The sequence below is a fragment of the Saccopteryx bilineata genome, chromosome 3, assembly GCF_036850765.1.
Source record: "Saccopteryx bilineata isolate mSacBil1 chromosome 3, mSacBil1_pri_phased_curated, whole genome shotgun sequence".
Lineage (NCBI taxonomy): Eukaryota > Metazoa > Chordata > Mammalia > Chiroptera > Emballonuridae > Saccopteryx > Saccopteryx bilineata.
The window spans coordinates 222,581,367-222,606,163 of NC_089492.1; the positions used below are offsets into that span (position 1 = coordinate 222,581,367).

Sequence of the window (24,797 nt, forward strand, 5' to 3'; positions counted from 1 at the left end):
GGGTGCCTTGGAACTCCTGATGACCTGCTCCAGGCTCAGTGCTGGTAAAAAGCAGCCTTGGTACAAAGTTTAGTCCTTCCCTCACATACCCAGGCCCAGAAGAGGCAGCCACAAACTATGGATTGCTTTGTAATTCCAAACAGATGTTCCAGGGCCAGTCACAGGCAGTTATGACACTGGCCTGCGCCAAAGATCTTCCCAAGAGGCCCCAGACAAACATACCCAGTGCCCAGCTTCAGACAACATCAGAGCAGGATGCAATAAGCTTCACAAGCAGCATATCCAAAGGGAGACCTCAACAGGCAACAGGCCCAGCTGAGACCAATTCTGCTTCATGCGGTCAGTACCTGCAAAGCAGTTCATACACTGTGATCGAAGTTAATCCTCACAGTCAGCCAGACTGAGGATCAACCTCACACATAAATGGGCTAATATCAATCAAGACTCAATTACAACAGAAGCGCCCACATAACCCACATAGTGGATATTCCTGAAGCACCCAACTCAGGTGATCAATGGGACTGCACCACTAGGTCCCACAGGACACCTACTATATGAGGCCACCTTACCAAGAATAAAAGTCATAGCAGATCTACCTAATAAATAGAAACAAACACATAAAGGCAGCCAAAATGGGAGACAAAGAAACATACCTCAAATAAAATAACAGGAGAAATCTCCAGAAAAATAGCTAAATGAAATGGAGGCAAGCAATTTATTAGATATAAAGTTCAAAAAAATGGTTATTAATATGCTTAAGGAACCTAGTAAGAATTACAACAGCATGAAAAAAGACACAGGAATCATAAAAAGTCAGTGATGAAGAATACAATATCTAAAATAAAGAATACACTAGAAAAATAAGCAGTAGATTGGATGAAGCAAAGAATTAAATCATTGATTTGGAAGACAAGGTTGCAAAAAACACCCAATCAGAGTAGAAAAAAGATAAAAAGATTTTTTAAAATGAGGAAGTTTCAGGGACCTTTGGAACAACATGAAGCATTTCAACACCTGCATTGTAGCGGTACCAGTAGGACAAGAGAAAGAGCAAGGGACAGAGAACCCATTTCAGTAAATAATGACTGAAAACTTCCCTAACCTGGTGAAACAAAAAGACACATAAGTTCAGGAAGTGAAGATAGTCCCCCCAAAAAGATGAACTGAAAGAGACCCACACAAAGATACATCATAATTAAAATGGCAAAGGTTAAAGACAAAAATAAAATCCTTAAAGCAGCAAGAAAAATCTAGTTAGTTACCTACAAGAGAGTTCCCATAAGACTGTCAGATGATTTCTCAATAGAAATATTTCATGCAAGAAGAGACTGGCATGAAATATTCAAAGTGATGAATAGCAAGGACCTACAACCAAGGCAATTTTACACCAGTGATTTTCAACGGCCAGTCCACGAACCAGTGCTGGTCCACCAGAAATTTTCTGCCAGTCAGAGAAAGAGTTACACCATCAGGGAGGCTAACTCTTTCGTGGACCAGCACAAAATGTCTAGTGGACCAGCACCAGTCTACAGACCCGTGGTTGGAAATCACTGCTTTATATAACAAGTTTATCATTTAAAATTGAAGGGGAAATAAAGAGCTTACCAGACAAGAAAAAGCTAAAAGAGTTCATTATCACCAAACCAGTAATACAAGAAATGATAAAGAATATTCTAGAAGAAGAAGAAGAAAGAAGAAGAAGGAGCAGGAGGAGAAGGAGGAGGAGGAGGAGGAGGAGGAGGAGGAGAAGGAGGAGGAGGAGGAGGAAGAGGAGGAGAATAGGAAAAGGAGGAGGAGGAGCAGGAAGATAAAGAAGAGGAAGAAGAAGAAGAAGAAGAAGAAGAAGAAGAAGAAGAAAGAAGGAGGAGGAGGAGGAGGAGGAGGAGGAGGAGGAGGAGAAGAAGAAGAAGAAGAAGAAGAAGAAGAAGAAGAAGAAGAAGAAGAAGAAGAAGAAGAAGAGGAGGAGGAGGAGGAGGGGGGGAGGAGGAGGAAGAGGAAGAAGAAGAAGAAAACATAGTTAAAAGAATAAAATGGCAATAAATACATATCTATCAATAATCATTTAAAACATAAATGACTTAAATGCTTCAATCAAAAGAGGGTGGTTGAATGGATAAGAAAGCAAGATCAATATATATGCTGTCTATAAGAGACCGACCTCAGAACAAAAGATACACACAGACTAAAAAGTAAAGGGATAGAAAAAGATATTTCATGCAAATGGTATTGGAAAAAAAGAAAAGCAATACTTATATCTGACAAAAGAAACTTGAAAACAATGTCTGTAGTAAGAGACAAAGAAGGACACTATATCATGATAAAGGGAACAATCCAACAAAAGCATATAACTCTTGTAAACATTTATGCACCCAACACAGGAGTACCTAAATATAAAAGGAAATCTTTATGGACATAAAGGGAGAGATCAACAGTAATACAGTCACAGTACGAGATTTCAACATCTCACAGACCTCAATGGATATAGATCTTTCAGACAGAAAATCAACAAGGAAACAGTAGCCTGAAATGACACATTAGATCAGATGAATCTAAATGATATCTTCAGAACATTTCACCTTAAAGCAGAGAATATACATTCTCTTCAAGTGCAAATAAAACATTTTCTAGGATAGATTACATATTAGGACACAAAACAAGTCTCAAATTTAAAAAGACAAATTATATCAAGTATCTTCTCTGACTGTAATGTTATGAAACTAAGAGTTAATCACAAGAAAAAAAAACCTGTAAATCACATAAAGATATGAAGGTTAAATAACATGTTACTAAACAATGAAAGGGTTAACAATGAGACCAAGGAAGGAATCAAAAGATACCTTGAAACAAATTTAAAGAACACAACAACCCTAAATCTGTGGTACAAAGCGAAAGCAGTTCTGAGAGAGAAATTCATAGCATCACTGGCTTTCCTCAAGAAAGAAGAAAAATTCAAGTAAACAATCTAACTTTACACTTAAAGGAACTAGAAAAAAAACCCAAAGAAGTAGAAGAAAGGAAACAATAAAGAGGAGAAATAAACAAAATAGAGTCTAAAAAAACAATACAAGAGATCAATTAAACCAAGAGCTGGTTCTTTGAAAAGATAAACAAGATTAACAAACTTTTTTTAAAAATATTTTATTTATTGGTTTTATAGAGATGGGGTGGAAAGAGAAGTAGTTGCTTCACTCTGCCTGTTCAATGGTTGCTTGTTGTATGTGCCTTGACCAGACAAGTACAGGTTTTCAAACCTGTGACCTCAGCGTTCCAGGTTAGTGCTCTATTCACTGTGCCACCACAGGCCAGGCAAGAATGACAGACTTTTCACCAGACTTATTAAAAAAAAAAAGAGACAAGACCCAAATAAATAAAATTAGATATCAAAGAGAAAATGTAACTGACACCAAGGAAATACAAAGGATTGTTAAGAAAATATTACAAACAGATATATGCCAACAAATTGAACAACCTGGATAAAATGGATAAATTTCATCTTCCAAACTGAATCAGGAAGAATCAGAAAATCTAAATAGACAGATTACAACTAATGAAATTAAAGCAGTAATAATAATAATAATAATAAAAACTCTCAACAAACGAAAGTCCTGGACAGATGGCTTCACAGGTGAATTTTAAGAAACATTCAAAGAACTAACACCTATCCTTCTCAAACTGTTCCAAAAAATTCAAGAGAAGGAAAGATTCCAAGCTCATTATACAAGGCCAGCATTATCCTAAGTCCAAAACCAAATAAAGGCACTACAAAAAGCCTGGCCTGAGCCTGACCTGTGGTGGCACAGTGGATAAAGCGTCGACCTGGAAATGCTGAGGTTGCCGGTTCGAAACCCTGGGCTTGCCTGGTCAAAGCACATATGGAGTTGATGCTTCCTGCTACCCCCCTTCTCTCTCTCTGTCTCTTTCTCTCTCTCTCCTTTCTAAAATTAATAAATAAAATAAAAACAAAAATTAAAAAAAAACTCTTTAAAAAAACTATGAAAAAAAAGCCTGGCCTGAGATGCTGCAGTGGATAGTGTCGACCTGGAATGCTGAGGTCACCCGTTTGAAACATTGAGCATACCCAGTGAAGGTACATACAAGAAGCAATCAGTAAATCAGTAAAGTGAAGCAACTATGACCTCTTTCTCTTTCTCAAATAAAAAAATAAAATCTTAAAGAAAAAAAGACAGTACAAAGAAAGAAAATTATAGTCTAATATCCCTGATGAACATAGATGCTAAATATATCCTTAACAAAATAATAGCTAACTGGATCCAGCAATACATTAAATAATTCATACACCATGATCAAGTGGGATTTATTCCAGGGAATGCAAGGTTGGTACAATATCTGCAAATTAGTAAATGTGATCTACCACATAAACAAAATGAAAGATAAAATTCACACAATCATATTAATAGATGCTGAAAAAGCATTTGATAAAATCCAACACCCATTTATGATTTTAAAAAAAACTCTCAGCAAAGTGGGAATAGAGGGAACACATCTCAAGATAATAAAAGGCCATATATGACAAATATACAGCCAACATCATACTCTATAGGGAAAAACTGTAAGCGTTTTTTATTTTTAGTGAGAAAGAGAGAGAGAGGGATAGACAGGGACAGACACGAAAGGAGGGAGATGAGAGGCATCAACTCATTGTTGTGGCACCTTTTATTTGTTCATTTATTGCTTTCTCATATATGCTTTGACCGGGGAGCTCCAGTTGAGCCAGTGGCCTCTTATTCAAATCAGCAACCTTTGGGCTCAAGCCAGTGACCATGGGGTCATGTCTGTGATCCCACACTAAGCTGGATGACCTCATACTCAAGCTGGTGACCTTGGGGTTTTGAACCTGGGTCCTCAGCATACCAGGTTGACGTTCTATCCAGGCCACTGCTTGGTTCAGCTATAAGCATTTCTTCTAAAAGTGGGAACAAAACAGGAATATCTGCTTTCACCACTCTTATTCATGATCATAGTACTGGAAGTCCTAGCCACAGCAATCAGACAAGGAAGAATAAAAGGCATCCATATTAGAAAGGAAGAAGTAAAATTGTCACTATTTGCAGGTGACATGATAATGTATAAAAAGAACTATAAATATTCCACCAAAAAACTACTAGAATTAATAAATTCAGTAAAGTAGCAGGATACAAATCAGTTGCAAACATATATACAAATAAAGAACTACCAGAAACGCCGGTTCGAAACCCTGGGCTTGCCTGGTCAAGGCACATATGGGAGTTGATGCTTCCTGCTCCTCCCCCCTGTCTCTCCTCTCCTCTCCTCTCCTCTCCTCTCCTCTCCTCTCCTCTCCTCTCCTCTCCTCTCCTCTCCTCTCCTCTCCTCTCCTCTCCTCTCCCTCTCCTCTCTAAAAATGAAAAAAAAAAAAGAACTACCAGAAAGAAAGACTAAGAAAACAATCCCATTTTCCAATTGCATAAAAAAAAAAAAAACTAGAAATAAATTTAACCAAAGATATATCACCTGACCAGGCAGTGGCGCAGTGGATAGAGCATCGGACTGGGATGTGGAGAACCCAGGTTCGAGACCCCAAGGTCACCAGCTTGAGCATGGACTCATCTGGTTTGAGCAAAGCTCACCAGCTTAGACCCAAGATCCCTGCTTGAGCAAGGGGTTATTCGGTCTGCTGTAGCCCCACGGTCGAGGCACATATGAGAAAGCAATCAATGAACAACTAAGATGTTGCAACGAAAAACTAATGATTGATGCTTCTCATCTCTCTCCATTCCTGTCTGTCTGTCCCTATCTATCCCTCTCTCTGACTCTCTCACTGTCTCTGTAAAAAAAAAAAAAATTAACCAAAGATATAAAAAACATACTCAGAAAATTATAAGACACTGAAGAAAGAAAATGAAGAAGATACAAATAAATGGAAGCATATAATGTGCTCATGGATTTCTATCTATTAACATCATACAAGTGTCCATACTATCCAAAGCAATTTATAAAGTAAATGCAATTTCTATCAAAATATCAATGGTGTATTTCAAAGAATTAGAACAAATATTCCAAAACATATATGAAACCACTATAGACCCTGAATAGCCACAGCAATATTGAGAAAAAAGAACAAAGAGGAATCACGCTACCTAATATCAAACTATACAACAAGGCCATAGTAATTAAAACAGCATGGTACTGGCATAAAAACAGACACATAGATCAAAGGAACAGAACAGAAATCCCAGAAATGAACCAATGTCTTTATGGTCAATTAACACTTAACTGGTGAGGCAAAAATATACAATGAGGTAAAGACAGTCTATTCAATAAATGGTGTTGGGATAATTGGACAGATATATGTAAAAAATGAAACTAGACCACCTTTTTACATCACAAATGAGAATAAACTCAAAATGTAAAATGTATTGAAGACTTAAATGTTAGACTCAAAACCATAAAAATCCTAGAAGAAAACATAGGCAGTAAAATCTCGGACATTTCTTGAAGCAATATTTTTTCTGATATAACTTCATAGGCAAGGGATATAAAAAAAATAAACAAATGAGATACATCAGATTAAAAAGTTTTTTTTTTTTTTTTTGGGTAGCAATGGTTTTATTTTTTATTTTTATTTTTTTATTTTATAATTTTATTTTTTTAATGGGGTGACATCAATAAATCAGGATACATATATTCAAAGATAACAAGTCCAGGTTATCTTGTCGTTCAATTATGTTGCATACCCACCACCCAAAGTCAGATTGTCCTCTGTCACCTTCTATCTTGTTTTCTTTGTGCCCCTCCCCCCCGTAACCACCACACTCTTATCAATGTCTCTTAGTTTCACTATTATGTCCCACCTACGTATGGAATAATACAGTTCCTGTTTTTTTCTGATTTACTTATTTCGCTTCGTATCATGTTATCAAGATCCCACCATTTTGCTGTAAATGTTCCGATGTCATCATTTCTTATGGCTGAGTAGTATTCCATAGTGTATATGTGCCACATCTTCTTTATCCAGTCATCTATTGATGGGCTTTTTGGTTGTTTCCATGTCCTGGCCACTGTGAACAATGCTGCAATAAACATGGGGCTGCATGTGTCTTTACGTATCAATGTTTCTGAGTTTTGGGGATATATACCCAGTAGAGGGATTGCTGGGTCATAAGGTAGTTCTATTTTCAGTTTTTTGAGGAACCACCATACTTTCTTCCATAATGGTTGTACTACTTTACATTCCCACCAACAGTGGATGAGGGTTCCTTTTTCTCCACAGCCTCTCCAACATTTGCTATTACCTGACTTGCTAATAACAGCTAATCGAACAGGTGTGAGGTGGTATCTCATTGCCGTTTTGATTTGCATTTCTCTAATAGCTAAAGAAGATGAGCATCTTTTCATATATCTGTTGGCCATTTGTATTTCTTCCTGGGAGAAGTGTCTATTCATATCCTCTTCCCATTTTTTTTATTGGATTGTTTGTTTGTTTGTTGTTGAGTTTTATGAGTTCTTTGTATATTTTGGATATTAGGCCCTTATCTGAGCTGTTGTTTGAAAATATCATTTCCCATTTAGTTGGCTTTCTGTTTATTTTGTTATCAGTTTCCCTTGCTGAGCAAAAACTTCTTAGTCTGATGTAGTCCCATTCATTAATTTTTGCCTTCACTTCTCTTGCCATTGGAGTCAAATTCATAAAATGCTCTTTAAAACCCAGGTCCATGAGTTGAGTACCTATGTCTTCTTCTATGTACTTAATTGTTTCAGGTCTTATGTTTAGATCTTTGATCCATTTTGAGTTAATTTTTGTACAGGGGGAGAGACTGTAGTCCAGTTTCATTCTTTTGCATGTGGCTTTCCAGTTTTCCCAGCACCATTTATTGAAGAGGCTTTCTTTTCTCCATTGTGTGTTGTTGGCCCCTTTATCAAAAATTATTTGACTATATATATATGGTTTTATTTCTGGACTTTCTATTCTGTTCCATTGGTCTGAGTGTCTATTTTTCTGCCAATACCATGCTGTTTTGATTGTCGTGGCCCTATAATAGAGTTTGAAGTCAGGTATTGTTATGCCCCCAGCTTCATTCTTTTTCTTTAGGATTGCTTTGGCTATTCGGGGTTTTTTATAGTTCCATATAAATCTGATGATTTTTTGCTCTATTTCTTTAAAAAATGTCATTGGAATTTTGATGGGAATTGCATTAAATTTGTATATTGCTTTGGGTAATATAGCCATCTTGATTATATTTATTCTTCCTAGCCAAGAACAAGGAATATTCTTCCATCTCATTATATCTTTTTCGATTTCCCTTAACAATGGTTTATAGTTTTCATTATATAAGTCCTTTACATTCTTTGTTATGTTTATTCCTAAGTATTTTATTTTTTTTGTTGCAATCGTGAAGGGGATTATTCTTTTGAGTTCCTTCTCAGTTGTTTCATTGTTGGCATATAGAAAGGCTATTGACTTCTGTATGTTAATTTTGTATCCTGCGACCTTACTGTATTGGCTTATTGTTTCTAGTAGTCTTTTTGTGGATTCTTTGGGGTTTTCGATGTATAGGATCATATCATCTGCAAAAAGTGATACCTTTACTTCTTCTTTTCCGATATGGATGCCTTTTATTTCTTTGTCTTGTCTGATTGCTCTGGCTAGAACCTCTAGTACCACATTAAATAAGAGTGGAGAGAGTGGACAACCCTGTCTTGTTCCTGATTTAAGGGGGAAAGCCTTCAGTTTAGTGCCATTTAATATGATGTTAGCCGATGGTTTATCATATATGGCCTTTATCATGTTGAGATATTTTCCTTCTATACCCATTTTGTTGAGAGTCTTAAACATAAAATTGTGTTGTATTTTATCGAAAGCCTTTTCTGCGTCTATTGATAAGATCATGTGGTTTTTGTTCTTTGTTTTGTTGATATGGTGTATTACATTAACCGTTTTACGTATGTTGAACCATCCTTGAGATTCTGGGATGAATCCTACTTGATCATGATGTATTATTTTTTTAATATGTTGTTGTATTCGATTTGCTAGTATTTTGTTTAGTATTTTAGCATCTGTATTCATTAGAGATATTGGTCTGTAGTTTTCTTTTTTTGTGCCATCCTTGCCTGGTTTTGGTATGAGGGTTATGTTGGCCTCATAAAATGTGTTTGGAAGTATTGCTTCTTCTTCAATTTTTTGGAAGACTTTGAGTAGAATAGGAACCAAGTCTTCTTTGAATGTTTGATAAAATTCGCTGGTATAGCCGTCAGGGCCTGGACTTTTATTTTTGGGGAGGTTTTTAATGGTTTTTTCTATTTCTTCTCTACTGATAGGTCTGTTTAGGCTTTCTGCTTCTTCTTGACTCAGTCTAGGAAGGTTGTATTTTTCTAGGAATTTATCCATTTCTTCTAGGTTGTTGAATTTAGTGGCATAAAGTTTTTCATAGTATTCTACAATAATTCTTTGTATATCTACGGTGTCCGTGGTGATTTCTCCTCTTTCATTTTGGATTTTGTTTATATGAGTTCTTTCTCTTTTTTCCTTGGTAAGTCTTGCCAAGGGTTTGTCAATTTTGTTGATCTTTTCAAAGAACCAGCTCCTTGTTCTATTAATTTTTTCTATAGTTTTTCTGTTCTCTAATTCATTTATTTCTGCTCTGATTTTTATTATCTCCTTTCTTCGGCTGGTTTTGGGTTGTCTTTGTTCTTCTTTTTCTAGTTCCTTAAGGTGGGAAGTTAAGTGGTTCACTTGGGCTCTCTCTTGTTTGTTCATATATGCCTGAAGCGATATGAACTTCCCTCTTATCACTGCTTTTGCTGCATCCCATAGATTCTGATATGTCGTATTGTCATTTTCATTAGTCTGTATATATCTTTTGATCTCTGCACTTATTTCTTCTTTGACCCATTCATTTTTTAAAAGTATGTTGTTTAGTTTCCACATTTTTGTGGGATTTTTTTCCTCTTTTTTGCAGTTGAATTCTAGTTTCAAGGCTTTATGATCAGAAAATATGCTTGGTACAACTTCAATTTTTCTGAATTTGCTGATATTGTTTTTGTGGCCCAACATATGGTCAATTCTTGAGAATGATTCATGTACACTGGAGAAAAATGTATACTCAGTCACTTTGGGATGAAATGTCCTGTAGATGTCTATCATATCCAGGTGCTCTAGTGTTTTGTTTAAGGCCATTATGTCTTTGTTGATTCTCTGTTTGGATGACCGATCTAGAGCCGTCAGCGGTGTATTGAGGTCTCCAAGTATGATTGTATTTTTGTCAGTTTTTGTTTTAAGATCAATAAGTAGCTGTCTTATATATTTTGGTGCTCCTTGGTTTGGTGCATAAATATTAAGAATTGTTATGTCTTCTTGATTCAGTGTCCCCTTAGCCATTATGAAATGGCCATTTTTGTCTCTAAGTACTTTTCCTGTCTTGTAGTCAGCATTATCCGATATGAGTATTGCTACACCTGCTTTTTTTTGGATGTTATTTGCTTGGAGTATTGTTTTCCAGCCTTTCACTTTGAATTTGTTTTTATCCTTGTTACTTAGATGAGTTTCCTGTAGGCAGCATACAGTTGGATTTTCTTTTTTAATCCATTCTGCTACTCTGTGCCTTTTTATTGGTGAGTTTAATCCATTTACATTTAGTGTAATTATTGATACTTGTGAGTTCCCTATTGCCATTTTATATCTTGCTTTCTGTTAGTTTTGTGTCTTGTTTGATCCTTCTCTTTCGTTTTTCTATCTTTTGTTTTTATTTGGTTGTATTCCATACATCTTTCCTCTGTTGCTATCTTTTTTATCTCATGTGCTTCTGTGGTGGTTTTTTCAATGGTGGTTACCTTTGAGTAATGAAAAGGGTCCCTACCCTGTTCATTGTAGCGAACTATTTTGTGAGTACTTTTGCACTCCATCGTCCTTTGCTACTGTTAATCTCCGTCTTCTCCCCCTCTTTCTTTTTGTTGTTGTCACAGTTTAAATTTGGTTTTATTGTGTTCTTCTTGGAGCTTTTACTTGTGGCTCTGTTTTTTTTTTGTTCTTTGTATCTGATTGGAGAACCCCCTTTAGTGATTCCTGGAGTGGGGGTTTTCTGATGATAAATTCCCTCATCTTTTCTGTATCTGTGAATGTTTTTATTTCTCCTTCGTATTTGAAGGATAGCTTTGATGGGTATAGTATTCGTGGCTGAAAGTTCCTCTCTTTCAGGACTTTAAATATTGGGGTCCACTCTCTTCTAGCTTGTAGAGTTTCTGCTGAGAAATCTGATGATAATCTAATGGGCCTTCCTTTATATGTTGTATTCTTCTTTTCCCTGGCTGCCTTGAGAATTTTTTCTTTGCTGTTGGTTTGTGTCAATTTCATTATGATATGCCTTGGAGTAGGTTTGTTGGGGTTAAGAAAACTTGGAGTTCTGTTTGCTTCTTGAACTTGAGGCTTTAGTTCTTTCCACAGGCTTGGGAAGTTCTCATCAATTATTTGTTTAAGTATGTTCTCCATTCCATTTTCTCTCTCTTCTCCCTCTGATATACCTATTATTCTTATGTTATTCTTTTTGATGGAGTCAGATAATTCTTGTAGGGCTATCTCATTTTTTTTAATTTTTGAGTCTCTTTCTTCTTCTCTCTGTTGTGCCTCAAGTTGCTTGTCTTCTATTTCACTAATCCTCTCTTCTATCTGACCTGTTCTATTAGCTAAGCTTGTTACTTCGTTTTTCAGCTCGTGAATTGAGTTTTTCATCTCTGTTTGATTTGTTTTTATAGTTTCAATTTCCTTGGACATATATTCTTTGTGTTCATGGAGTTGTTTTCTGAGCTCCCTATATTGCCTTTCTGTGTTTTCTTGTATATCTCGGAGGATTTTTAGGATTTCTATCTTGAATTCTCTGTCATTTAGCTCCAAGGTTTCCAATATATTAAATTTTTTCTCCATAGATTTTTCCTCATCTAGCTGTGTTACCTCTCTTTCTTTTGTATCCATGATATTCGATTTTCTCTTCCTTAATGGCATCTGAGGGTGGTTTTGTTGATAGTATTAATGAGATTTAATAAAGAATAAAAAGTTAAAAAAAATAAAAAAATAACAAATCAAAAAGAGTTGTTTTTTTAAAAAAAATTAATAATGAAATAAAGAAAAATAAAATAAAAAAAAAATTTTTTTTAAAAAGGAAATTATTCCCCCCCTCTTTTTTTCCTCTCCTCTCCTCTCCCCTCTTTCTTGAGAAAATCTTGTGGTGGACTGTGAGTTATAACAAACAATGCCTGTGATGGAGGGCCTGAATTGGGGAAAAGTAATAAAGGGGCAAAAAAGAGAGAAAGAAAAAAAAAAAAAAAAGAAAAAAAAAAAAAAAAGAAAAAAGAAAAAAAAAGAGCGTATGGACCCACAAAAAGCAAATAAGGAAAAAATTTGGGTCAAGAATAAAATGATTTGCTTTTAGGTGTTGGTTTTCTAAGAGTTATGATGAGAGGAATAAGAGGAAAATGGAAAAATGGGGGGACAAATTAAAAACTTACTATTGTATTTAGTGGAACAAGAACTAGATAATATGGAGAGCCAGGGATGGGAGCACTGCTAGTGCATTAAAAAGGTGAAGTAAAAACCCCCCAAAATGCCACAAACATAGGTTTGAGTCCCAGATAAGATAATTTGTTTGTTATTGAGGTTTGAATGAGAGGAGATGTAAAGGAGAAAGGAAGAAACTAATATAGAGGGAGAAAAGAAAGAGAGAGAGAGAAAAAAAGAGGGAACCACTAAAAGAAGAAAAAAGAAAGGAGAGAGAGAGAGAGAGAGTTAAGGGTTTTGGAGTGCAACCCTCATAGAGAGAAAGGAAGAGAAGAGAAATGATAATGGGAGATGTAACACTTATGGGTAGTGTAGTTCAGGGAGAAGAGAGAGTAAGACCGGTAGAGAGTTAATCGGCCAAATTGGAGGAGGAAAAAAAAAGTCTCAAGAATGAAGATAAGAGAAACAAACGAACAAATATAATAAAATGGGATAGGTTATAAAGTCTGCAGATTATTCTTGATTTTGAGAGGTTATCTTCTTGCTTTTTCTTTTCTCTCCCTCTTCCTGGTCGGTGACTCTGTACCCCGGGTTCTGCCCCTTTGGCACGCTCAGGTAGAGGTGTGCAGTTGATAAGTCTCTATGGCAATGTCATGTATTGTGCTTTATTCTCGTTGGGAGTCGAGGCTCATTAGCATTTATAGGCTCCGACAGTGAGAGAGTCCGTGTTCCTGGAGCCTTTCTCCTAGTCTTTCCTTCCTCAATTAGTAGCCTGATAGTCCAGGTATGGGGTTGCTGCTGCCTCTGCCTGGATAGTAAGAGGCTCAAATTGCTGGCAACTCCCCACTCTATTTCCACTCAGCACAGGGCTCTGGGTAAGGCTCAGTTAGTCAGAGCTGCTAGCATAATCAGGCGGGCTTTCCGCCCACTCGAAGACCTCTGGCTCTGCCACTCTATCCGGTAACACAAGCGGGCGCCCACTTCCGGGGCGCTTGGAGGAAACTCTCACTCACTGTCTGCAACCAGGATATCCGGCCAGCAGTCTCACGCTCTGAGTGAAACCCCCAACCGCAGGGAAAAGTTGCAGCGTTGGAATTGAGTCTCGCTCCGTCCCCGTGTGCGGCTTTTGCAAGGCGCTGGGGCGGCCCGAGATTCCGCTTTGGCCCACACAAAGGCCCCTGACTCTGCCCCTCTGTGCGATAACACGGGCGCGCACTGCCGAGGCACTCGGAGGAATCGCTCACTCCTTATCTGCGCGCGCAAACCCGGATATGAGGCCGGCCGCGGTTCCCTCTGAGTGAAACAGCCTCTAGCACGGAAAATCTCCACCGTTGGGATTAGTTCTCACTCCCTCCCGTGCGTGGCTTTCCCAGGGCGCTGGGGCTGCCCAGAGACTCTGCCCTCAGCCCACAGAAAGGCCTCTCACCCTGCCTCTCCGTGGGGCAACACGGGCACCCACTTCCGCGGCTTAGGAAGAAATCTCTCTTCCACTAACTGCGCACCGACCAGGAGACCGGGTAAAATGGCCGCTCCGCTTGTCTTTCTTTGTTTGGGTTTGGCGCGAGTGTTAGCTTGTATTGCCCGGGTTGCCACAGGATCAGATTTTCCTCGGCTTGGATCTCTGAGCCACAGCCTGGTTCGGCCGTTTTTGCTGCGGCGGCCTGGATCTATTCACCCCCTTTGCCCGCCTCAGTTTCTATATTCACAGTTACCAGAAAAAGCCGCCCTGTTTAGGTTAGTGAGGAAGGCGGAGCATTTCTTACTCCCTATTTCCTTCGGGGTTTGGTTATATATTTAGCCAATTTTTCACTCAATCATACCTTTGGGTGTATTGCGAAGAATCTGGAAGCTCCAAGTATAGGTTTTTCTGTTTCTGGTTGAAGATCTTGTTGAGTTTTGGGGGAGATTTATCGGTATCGCTTCCTACTCCGCCATTACTCTGACGTCATCTCTTAGATTAAAAAGTTTTTGCACGGCAAAAGAAACGACCAACAAAATGAAAAGACAACCCACTGAATTGAAGAACATGTGTCAATGATACATCTCATAAGGGGTTAATACCCCACATTATATATTATACATGACTAATACAACTCAACACCAAAATAACCAAACAATCCAATTAAAGAATGGGTAAAGGACCTGAATAAATATTTTTCCAAAGAGGACACACAGATGGTCAATAGACACAATGAAAGGTGCTCAACTTCACTAACCATCAGAAAAATGCTCATTAAAACCATGATGAGATAATCACCTCACACTTGTCAGAATGATTATCATCAATAGATCAGCAAACAAGTGCTGACAAGGCTGTAGAGAAAAGGGAACCCTCCTGCACTGCTGGTGGGAATGCAGACTCATACAGCCACTGAGGGAAGCAGTAAGGAGTTACCTCAGAACATTAAAAATTGAACTGCCCTTTGACCCATCACTTCCACTTCTGGGCATATATCCATGTCACCTGAAATACTAATTTGAAAGAATGTATGCACCTCTATGTTCATCACAGCATTATTTACAATAGACAAGATCTGGAAACAGCCCAGTGTCCATCAGTAGATAAATGGATAAAAAAAAAGCTGTGGGGCCCTGGCCGGTTGGCTCAGCGGTAGAGCGTCGGCCTGGCGTGCGGGGGACTCGGGTTCGATTCCCGGCCAGGGCACATAGGAGAAGCGCCCATTTGCTTTTCCACCCCACCCCCTCCTTCCTCTCTGTCTCTCTCTTCCCCTCCCGCAGCCAAGGCTCCATTGGAGCAAAGATGGCCCGGGCGCTGGGGATGGCTCCTTGGCCTCTGCCCCAGGCGCTAGAGTGGCTCTGGTCTCGGCAGAGTGATGTCCCGGAGGGGCAGAGCATCGCCCCTGGTGGGCGTGCCGGGTGGATCCCGGTCGGGCGCATGCGGGAGTCTGTCTGACTGTCTCTCCCTGTTTCCAGCTTCAGAAAAATACAAAAAAAAAAAAAAAAAAAAAAAGCTGTGGTACATTTATACAATGGAATATTACCCGTTAAAAAAAGATGAAAATCTTACCTTTTGCTATAGCATGGATGGGCATGGAGAGTATTAAGCTAAGTGAAATAAGCGAGCCAGAGAAAAACAAATATCATATCATTTTACTTATTGTGAAATCTAATAAAAAAATAAACTAACAAAAAATAGTCATAGATACAGAGAACAGACTGAACACCTGTCATGGGGGCGGGGACTTATGGGCCTGGGTGAAAATGGTGAAGGGATTAAACAAAGAAAAAATAAACTTCAGCCCTGGCCAGTTGGCTCAGCGGTAGAGCATCAGCCTGGCGTGCGGGGGACCCGGGTTCGATTCCTGGCCAGGGCACATAGGAGAAGCGCCCATTTGCTTCTCCATCCCCACCCCCATTCCTTCCTCTCTGTCTCTCTCTTCCCCTCCCGCAGCGAGGCTCCATTGGAGCAAAGATGGCCCGGGCGCTGGGGATGGCTCCTTGGCCTCTGCCCCAGGCGCTAGAGTGGCTCTGGTCACGGCAGAGCAACGCCCCCTGGTGGGCAGAGCTTCGGCCCTGGTGGGCGGGCCGGGTGGATCCTGGTCGGGCGCATGCGGGAGTCTGTCTGACTGTCTCTCCCCGTTTCCAGCTTCAGAAAAAAAAAATACAAAAAAATAAAAATAAACTTCACAGGCATAGACAACTGTATGGTGATTACCAGAGAGAAAGGGGGAGAAGGGAAGGTATACAATGGAAAAGGGGGGATAAATGGTGATGGAGATGTGACTTCAGGTAATGAACACACAATACAATATATAAACGATGCATTATAGAATTGTTAACCCGAAACCCATATAATTTTAATAATAAATGTCACCCCTATAAATTCAATAAATATAAAAAAATTTAATAAAAGAATAAGAGAGAAAATACTGACAAAGAAGAAGGTGAACTTGTGGCTCATCAACAAGAGTTTGGTCACTGGTCACAGGTCCCAGCCAGCAAAGCAACCCTGCTGCACCTCTGGCTAAGACTTCATCAAACACACCTTGGAAACCACGATGTTCATGTTTCACAAATATGAAACTTGCTGGGGATAAAGGCCACTCAACAAAGGAGGACCTGAGAGTACTCATGGAAAAGGAGTTCCCTGGACTTTCGGAAAATCTAGCCGTGGACTAAATAATGAAGGACCTGGACCAGTGCCGAGCATGCAGAGTGGGCCTCCAGGGCTTTGTTTTTCGCTAAGCGCTGGGCTCACCATCATGTGCAATGACTGTGTGTAGCACACGTGAAGCAGAAGGGAAGGAAGAGGCAGCACTGATTAGCGTTCTCCCCATGGGTCGCTTAAGGAATCTGCCTCACAGCTTCCCCTGTAAGGATTTCACCAGCAGTTTGGAACCCTTAGAAAAGGTACAAATAAAGATCCATCCCATTCGACAAGAGAAAGAAAAGCCAGTTAAAGCCAGATAAGCTTTTGATTTTTATATTTCTTGAATCCTCTTGCTCTCAATAAACAAATTTCATTTTTACTTCCAAACAAAAAACAAAACAAACAAAAACCCCAAGAATTTGATAATAAAAAAAAAATGCTGGGATAGTAAAGGGATTCAATAATGTCATTCTAGCATCTTAAGCATTCATGTTAAATGAAGACAACTAAGTGTCCATCATAGGTTTCACAGGGAATATTGTAATAGTACTAAAGCCTGTCAAAAAGTTTGCATTTTTTTCAAACTTGACAGATTAGGTCTATATTTACAATATAGCATTTCTGTGAAAAGGAGAACCCACTGTGTACCAGACATTATCCCTGGTGACACAATACAAAATGTGTTGGTTAGCCTGTGAAATTAAGTAGCTTTGTTTGGAGAAGCAGATGGGACCACAGCTAATTATAACACAAAGTAGTAAATGCCATTACGGCAGTGTTATATAGGGCTGTAGAAACATGGGAAAGACGATGGTGAGGTGAAGGAGGGGGTTAGGGTCAAGGAAGTTTACACAGAGATGGTGACACTTCATTTGGACCTTGAAGGATAAGTAGGATTTCCCAACATGGAAAATAACGTAAGGGCATCTGGGCAAAAGAAGTAACATGAACAAAAACACCAATGCCTGATGACCCATTGCAAATTTGGGAAGCTATATGTTGTCCATGGAATCTTTGGTAAAACCAGAAAGACAGGCTGGCCACAGACTGGAAAGACTCTGAAATGCATATTTAGAAAAAGTTTAGGCCCTGGCCGGTTGGCTCAGCGGTAGAGCGTCGCCCGACCTGTGAAGTTCCGGATTCAATTCCCAGTCAGAGCACACAGGAGAAACGACCACCTGCCTCTCCACCCCTCCCCTTTCCCTTTCTCTCTTTCTACTCCTCCCATAGCCATGTCTGAAATGGTTCAAGCAAGTTGGCTCCGAGTGCTGAGGATGGCTCCATGGCCTCGCCTCAGGCGCTGAAATAGCTCTGTTCAGAGCAACAGAGCAGCATGTGAAAGTCTGTCTCTCTGTCTCCTTGCCTCCACACCTCTCAGTTAATTAAAAAAAAAAAGAAAAAGAAAAAGTTCAGACTTGATCCTATGGGCGACTGGAAGCAACTCTTCTTTATGGTCAACCTCTAGGGAGTCGAAAAAACTCCCCTAAACACTTCTAGGATGGGGAGGGAATATAATTATTTAAGAATTTTTTATATTAAGAGTTTCTAGGAAAGATTTCTTTCCCAGAAATATTCCTTCATGCTTTATAAAACTCTACCAGTTAAAATATTTTGTTTTAGTTAGCAATACACAATCCCTGCCAAAACAAACTGACACTAGCAATTAGTGTCAATGAATGGTAACTTCTCCTCATTCCTATCATCACATTAAGAGAAGGATTTCTAACCTAAATATATCTATGACATTTAAAGTCCAGATTCCTAATGCCAAGTCCAGCAGACTTTCCATCATATCATGACTTCAGACTCGTACACTTAGACCAGGGACTTCGTCCTGAAGTGTCTAGGGTCAGGCAACGTAAGTTAATATTATGAGTGATGACTAGATGTAAAACAATAGGTAATGATGGAGTCATTGTGAAAAGGAGACTATGTGCTCTGCCCAAGTGGGGAGCACTGCTCAGTTCCAGGGTACTGTTGCTATGCAGAAATGTGGAGCTGTTTTGCTAAGCTCTTACAATTTTTCAAGAGAGGCTGGGAATTCATATTTTAATACAAAATGTACCGATTTTTAAGCATGTCTGTGGCTGAAAGTGCTTTTGGGCTGCCAATCTGTGGCCCCTGATCTAAATAAACAGGCAGCACTAAGAAAATGGAGACAAAAGAGAGGCCTATTTTGGACAGAAAGAAGAAGGCAGAGTCAAAGGGGAGAAAAGGACAGGAAAGAGGCACAGAAAATAAGGTGGAAGTCACAGTTCTCCAATCTCAAAACCTGACCAGGGAGCCCCAATCTACTTGTTGTTTAATCTGAGAGCAAAAAAGGAAGAGATGACAACAAGGGAAAAGAAAGGGGGGGAGGGAGAAAAAAAGAACCAGCTATTGAACACTTACTAGAATGAAGATACTGCATGAGATGCTCTCACATATGGTGATGCAAGAAAAAAAGAAATTGTACTCAGGTGAAAGAGGGAAATACAGCCAGTAGGTGTGTCAGATTTTGAGAAACCCCCTTTTCCATTCTCCATAAATAAGTTGGCTTTCTAGGTAAAGATCCACCCATCCTGGTGTGTAGAAAGTATGCTACCACAAGTCATGCCCAGGATATTTATACAGAAAAAGAATAGATCAATTCCAAGTGTATGTAATATGTTATTTTGCAATTATAAAACCAGAAGAAAGCGAACATGAAAGAAACTATTCAGGTGATGTAGATCACAGATTGACTAAATAAGACCAGAAATATGTGACATTGTTAAGAATGTTGTTGGTCATACATACTCCATTTAAATTACAGACTACCAAGATGTTTTTGTATGTACGTGTATGGCCTACATACTATAAAACGTACTGAATCTTCTCTTCCGTAAAAACTTAGACATAGCCCATCTGTTACATACTTTTCTACACTTACTGCATTGCTTTCTTTCTTTTAGGCATGTATTTTTATTTAAACAATACTTTTATTTGCCTTTACAGTATTTCAAAGATAACAGCACATTTTTTTTTCTATACAAAGTATGTCATCCCCATCTACTTGGGTTCTAAAGAATAAATCCCCAATTAATGTCTGCCAGATATATTGTACATATTCACTTTTCATTTTGTTCACCAATGAAACCCTAACCTAAAATACTTCAAGTGTCATTTCAGGGGAAAAATACTGTTCAAAAACCTAGATTCCTTTGTTGATACTAAATATAGTCACCTCAAGATGACATACATTTTGACGAGGAATAGTCTTACATATCAAATTTTCAAAAATAGCACAGATTCCAATGTAAGGTGAGCAGAAAAAATTGCTGTTCACCGCATTTTAGTTTTAAATGAATTTGAAAGTGTGAATCTTCTATTAAAACTGAATCACATCAATACTGTATTGCTGAAACTGGATTAAAACAAATTTTTTGTGGTTTTCTTTAGGGCTTTTTAAGGGAGCTGATACAGATAAACTATAGAATTGCACACATTTAAAAAAATCATTCCAATTTAAACATAAAATATTAAAATACATATATATATATATATCTTTAAAAATAGAGGCCTAATACCTGCAAGGAAGAACCTCATCTAACTACATTAATTAATCAAAGTTAATTTATACTAAATATACTTTTTTAAAAACCCACAAAAAAAAAACCTGTCCCTAAATTTGACTAATTATGTGTTTTTCTACCTTACCATACCTCAAAACTCAAAACAATTTCAGACACTTATATGTATTCTGAGTTTTCTGGTTTTTGATTTTTGTTTTTTTGTGGCAGCAATTTAACCTGTAAAAAGATGGGGGGGGGGCGGAATAAATGTGGTTCACTCAACGATATGTAAGATGTTATAAATACTTAAGCATATTTAAACACACTACCCAACACATAGTTATGTTGTGACTTGCGGGCCAATGGGCCCGTTACATGAACTCATTAACAAAATTTAGCTGTTGAATGATGCTCCCATTGCTTTGCTTTTGGAACTAATTTCTTCCTTACAGCAGCTTACTGCTTTTCTCTACCTGCTTCTTTCCCAAGGACAGACATTTTGTTAGGACATAGCTTTATGCTATTTTTACCTTGTTCTTTCCCCCTCCCCCCAACTCTCTTTGTTCACGTCTGGACCTTTAATAAATATAAAATGAAGATCTAGAAGTCATTGCAATAATCATCTCGTCTCTCAACTTATTTTCTCTACATATGCCAATAATAATACATCTTTAGCATTTGTAGAGTGTTTCACAGTTTACACAGATGGAATGGCTTGGCGTTTTCAAAAAATGTAGACAAGGGAGGTGTCAAGAGGTAACTACATGATTCACTCCAACTTCCAGCTCTACTTGCACAATCCCCAACATTCGCCTCGGAAAGAAACGTGAAATTATAGTTTGGAAGGTGGGGGTGGGTGATAGGCTGTTAAATCCCACTTCACTCTCAACCTCCACAGGGACAGATCAGAAATCATTTCTCTTAAAAATTACAGGCACGGCTGGCGGAGTCGGAGACCACGACTGGGGCACGTGGCGGGGTCGACACAACTTGACCCGCCTGGGCCCCAAGGGTGGAGCACAAGGATTGGCACCCACTCTGCTCACGGGGGGCTCTTCCCCTGCAGGAGTGGAGAAAGCATTCAAAACTCAGCGCAGGCGGAGCCGAAGCAGGGCAGCGGGGAAAATCGCCACCCGAGTGGGAGGCAGTTGACGCGGAGACAGCGGGGCTGACCCAGCGCTGCAGTCCGCGGAGGCCGCGGAACTGCGCGTACCCACAGCTGGAGAGAGGTCCGCGCGCTCGGGTGCCGCCGTGGGGCCCGGCCAGCGGCCGCGGAGCGGGGAGCGTCCCCCTGCACCCTCCTCCCCCGCCGGGAGACCTGATACTTCCGTCACCCAGCCCCACGCTCCCCTGGCGACTCCTCTCACCCTCCTGGAATCCGCGACAAGCGAAAGCCCTCGGGGCGCGTGGAGGGGCTGTGCGTCCTGCGCCCGGGTATGAGCAGGGGTCTAGGAGCCTCCGCCGCTGCCGCTGCCGCTCCAGCCGCTGGGAGCCCTCTGGCTGTCGCCGCCGCCGTCTCCAGCAGCAAGTTTCCATAAAAGTCCTGGTGCGCAGCCTGTTCCCGCATTCCAGGCGGGCCCAGCGCCTGCTGCAGCTGTTCCAAAACACAAGGCCAGTCCCCTCCAACCCCCAACCCCCACCTCCGTCGAGTCGCCCGGAGAGGGGTGGAGAGTCCAGGAGGAAGGCAGGCGAGGGGGGGGCGGTGGCTGCCAACTTTCCGCTAGAAGCTGCTTGTCGCCCAGCTGTAGGTCTCTAAATTACTCCCCTTCATCTTGGGTCTACCTACACCTTCCGGCCAGGGACCCGGGATAGAAGGCTGCTCCCTGTGGGAAAGGGGAGATACGGGAAAGTAATTGATAAATAGGCTGAACTGCCTCCCCCCCTTCCACAGCCGCTTTGCCCTTGGGCCCCCTTCCCCCCAGCTACTCTCCCAGTCCTGTTTTCTAAGCGTTGACTGATCTCACCAACTTCTCTTTCATTGCTGAGAGCCTAGGGCAGCAGAACGGGGACCACTTCATCTATCCGTTGCTCACCTTTTCTTGACTCCGGTCCTTAACTCCAGAGCGGTCCATAGAAGTGGAAGAAGGAAGGGCCAGCAGGGACCGGGGGTAGGGGGAGAAGGAGGAATAAAAGGAAGTAATTATATCATCTTCCACCTTTAACTGAACGCAAATCATCTCTGGTCTTTCTAAACCTACTTAAAGGCATCTGAGAATCTTAGCATCCATAGGCCTTTTCAACCTGGACCACAAGGCTGTCAATTATACCCATCAAACAACCCTTATGAAAACCTGAAATGCTCATCCAGAGAGGGCATTATTCCGGTAGGAGAGCCTTCAATTCTTCACTGTGTATAGAAAATGAATATAAATAGACAAACAAATTAAGTAATTTAAAAATTGAACTAGTATCCACACAGATAAACTAGGGACAACCGCCCTGCCTGCCTGAGCACTTCCAGCCAACTTCCAGCCCTGAGCACAGGATAGTGCTCAGGTTATATTTCCAGGGATGCTGAAAAAACCTTCTGCTCTTAACTAAAACATTTCTTCTCCCTCCATCCTCATTCACTATTTACTCAGAATAAAAATTCTTTTGTGTAAGCCATTCCTTCTTCAATTAAGTTCTAGCTTGGTAATTAAAACAGCTATTTAAGCTTACTCTAATATAGATAGTGATAGGTAGCCTGGACGATCTCACTCTCCACCTTGCACCCTTCAGTACCATCATCTTGACCTTCAGGTGATGGAACTTGACATGGTCATTCTGCTCAAGATCTTCCCACAAGTTGTTCCTCTACATGAAATCCTCTTTCCCCCACTCTTTCTCTACCTAACTTCATAAGCCTTTGCTGTCTTTTTAAATGTTGCTTTCTTAGAAAGGCCTTCTTTCACCCCAGTCTATATCAGTCTGCTACGTTATAAACTCATTGCACCCTTTTTCTCTCCACTTATTTTTATGATTTAAAGGATTAGAAACTCTCTTAAATGATATCCTCTCCAGATTCACCGGATTAAACAAAGCTCTTTATTCTAACTATAAAACTGATAGCTACCCACGACATACAGGGCTTTTTTCTTCTCCCATTAATTCTTCATTCATTCAACAAATAGTCAATTCTAGATACCAAAGATACAGTACTGACCAAACAAATAAAAAGCCCTGCCATCATGGAACATACATTCTGGTGGAAGAGGGCAGACAATAAGCAAATAAACAAACTATGTAGTACTTAGTGATAAGCACTGTGAATAAGACCAGAGCAGGGAAGTGAGGAATGCTGGGAATAGTGTGCATGGATTTTGTACCTTTAGACAGAGTGCCTAGGGAAAATCTCATATGAGGAGAAGTCCTGAGGAAAGTGACACAGTGAGCTGTGTAAATATCAGGAGATACGTGGGGAAAGAACAATCCAGGGAGAGGTACAAAGGCCCAAAGGGGGAGCCTCTCTGACTTGTTCTAGGAAGGGCAAGGTGGGTTGTGCGGGTGGAGCTGAGTAGACAGAGGGGGAAATAATAGGAAACGGAGTGGGGCTGGACACCGACGGTGGCAGACCCTTTTTGTACCTTTTCACTCTGAGTGAGATGGGAGGCCACTGGTGGATTGTGAACATGATCTGACATTTTTAACATGCTCGCTCTGGCTGATGTGCTGCAAATACATTAAATGAAGCAAGGAGACCAATTAGGAGGCTTCCAGAATAATCAGCATGACAACGGGTGTTTGGGCCAAGGTGATAGCTGTGAATATAGTTGAGAAATGCTAGGCACGTTTTTTTTCTTCTCTGTACATTTTTTAAAAAGTAGAACTAGTAGTATTTTGGTATCATTGAATATGAAGTGTGAGGAAGAGAAGTTTTTGGCCTGGGGATCTGGAAGGATGAAGTTGTCATTTACTGGGAAGAGAGGAACTGGGAGGAGGAGGTTGAGGCAGGCAGGTCAGGAGCTCAGTTTTGAACATGCTAATTTTGGGAACACTATTAGAAATCTAAAATCTGCTGTTTGTATAAATATTTCTTAAATCAGGTGCCCCCAAACTATGGCCCACGGGCTGCATGCGGCCCCCTGAGGCCATTTATCCCACCCCACCCCCCCGCCGCACTTCCAGAAGGAACACCTCTTTTATTGGTGGTCAGTGAGAGGAGCACTGTATTTGGCAGCCCTCCAATGGTCTGAGGGACAGTGAACTGGCCCCCTGTGTAAAAAGTTTGGGGACCCCTGTCTTAAATATTTGTCATAAATCATTTGCCTCTGTTTTCAAACTTGGTTATATCAGTTGCACGTTATTGAAATTACGTCAAGGCCCTGGCCGGTTGGCTCAGTGGTAGAGCGTCGGCCTGGCGTGCGGGGGACCCAGGTTCGATTCCCGGCCAGGGCACATAGGAGAAGCGCCCATTTGCTTCCCCATCCTTCCCCCTCCTTCCTCTCTGTCTCTCTCTTCCCCTCCCGCAGCCAAGGCTCCACTGGAGCAAAGATGGCCCAGGCGCTGGGGATGGCTCCTTGGCCTCTGCCCCAGGCGCTAGAGTGGCTCTTGTTGCAACAGAGTGACGCCCCGGAGGGGCAGAGCATCGCCCCCTGGTGGGCAGAGCGTCGCCCCTGGTGGGCGTGCCGGGTGGATCCCGGTCGGGCGCATGCGGAGTCTGTCTGACTGTCTCTACCCATTTCCAGCTTCAGGAAAAAAAAAAAAAAGA

General features: G+C 40.5%; 1 protein-coding gene and 1 pseudogene across 5 annotated transcripts in view; one reads left to right on the forward strand and one right to left on the reverse strand.

Annotated features, from left to right (window-relative positions):
* NEXN (nexilin F-actin binding protein) overlaps positions 1-21,655 on the reverse strand; it is a 68,462-nt gene extending 46,807 nt beyond the window's left edge. For 2 of the 5 annotated variants that reach the window (XM_066268830.1, XM_066268835.1), the window contains exon 1: positions 21,475-21,653. The gene's annotated coding sequence lies outside the window, so the exon portion shown is untranslated. Of the gene's footprint in view, positions 1-21,474 lie in introns of all 5 variants that reach the window. The other 3 variants (XM_066268833.1, XM_066268834.1, XM_066268831.1) reach the window with 3 other exon arrangements.
* LOC136329995 (protein S100-A10 pseudogene) lies at positions 171-16,745 on the forward strand (annotated as a pseudogene).
* Positions 21,656-24,797: the final 3,142 nt, after the last annotated feature.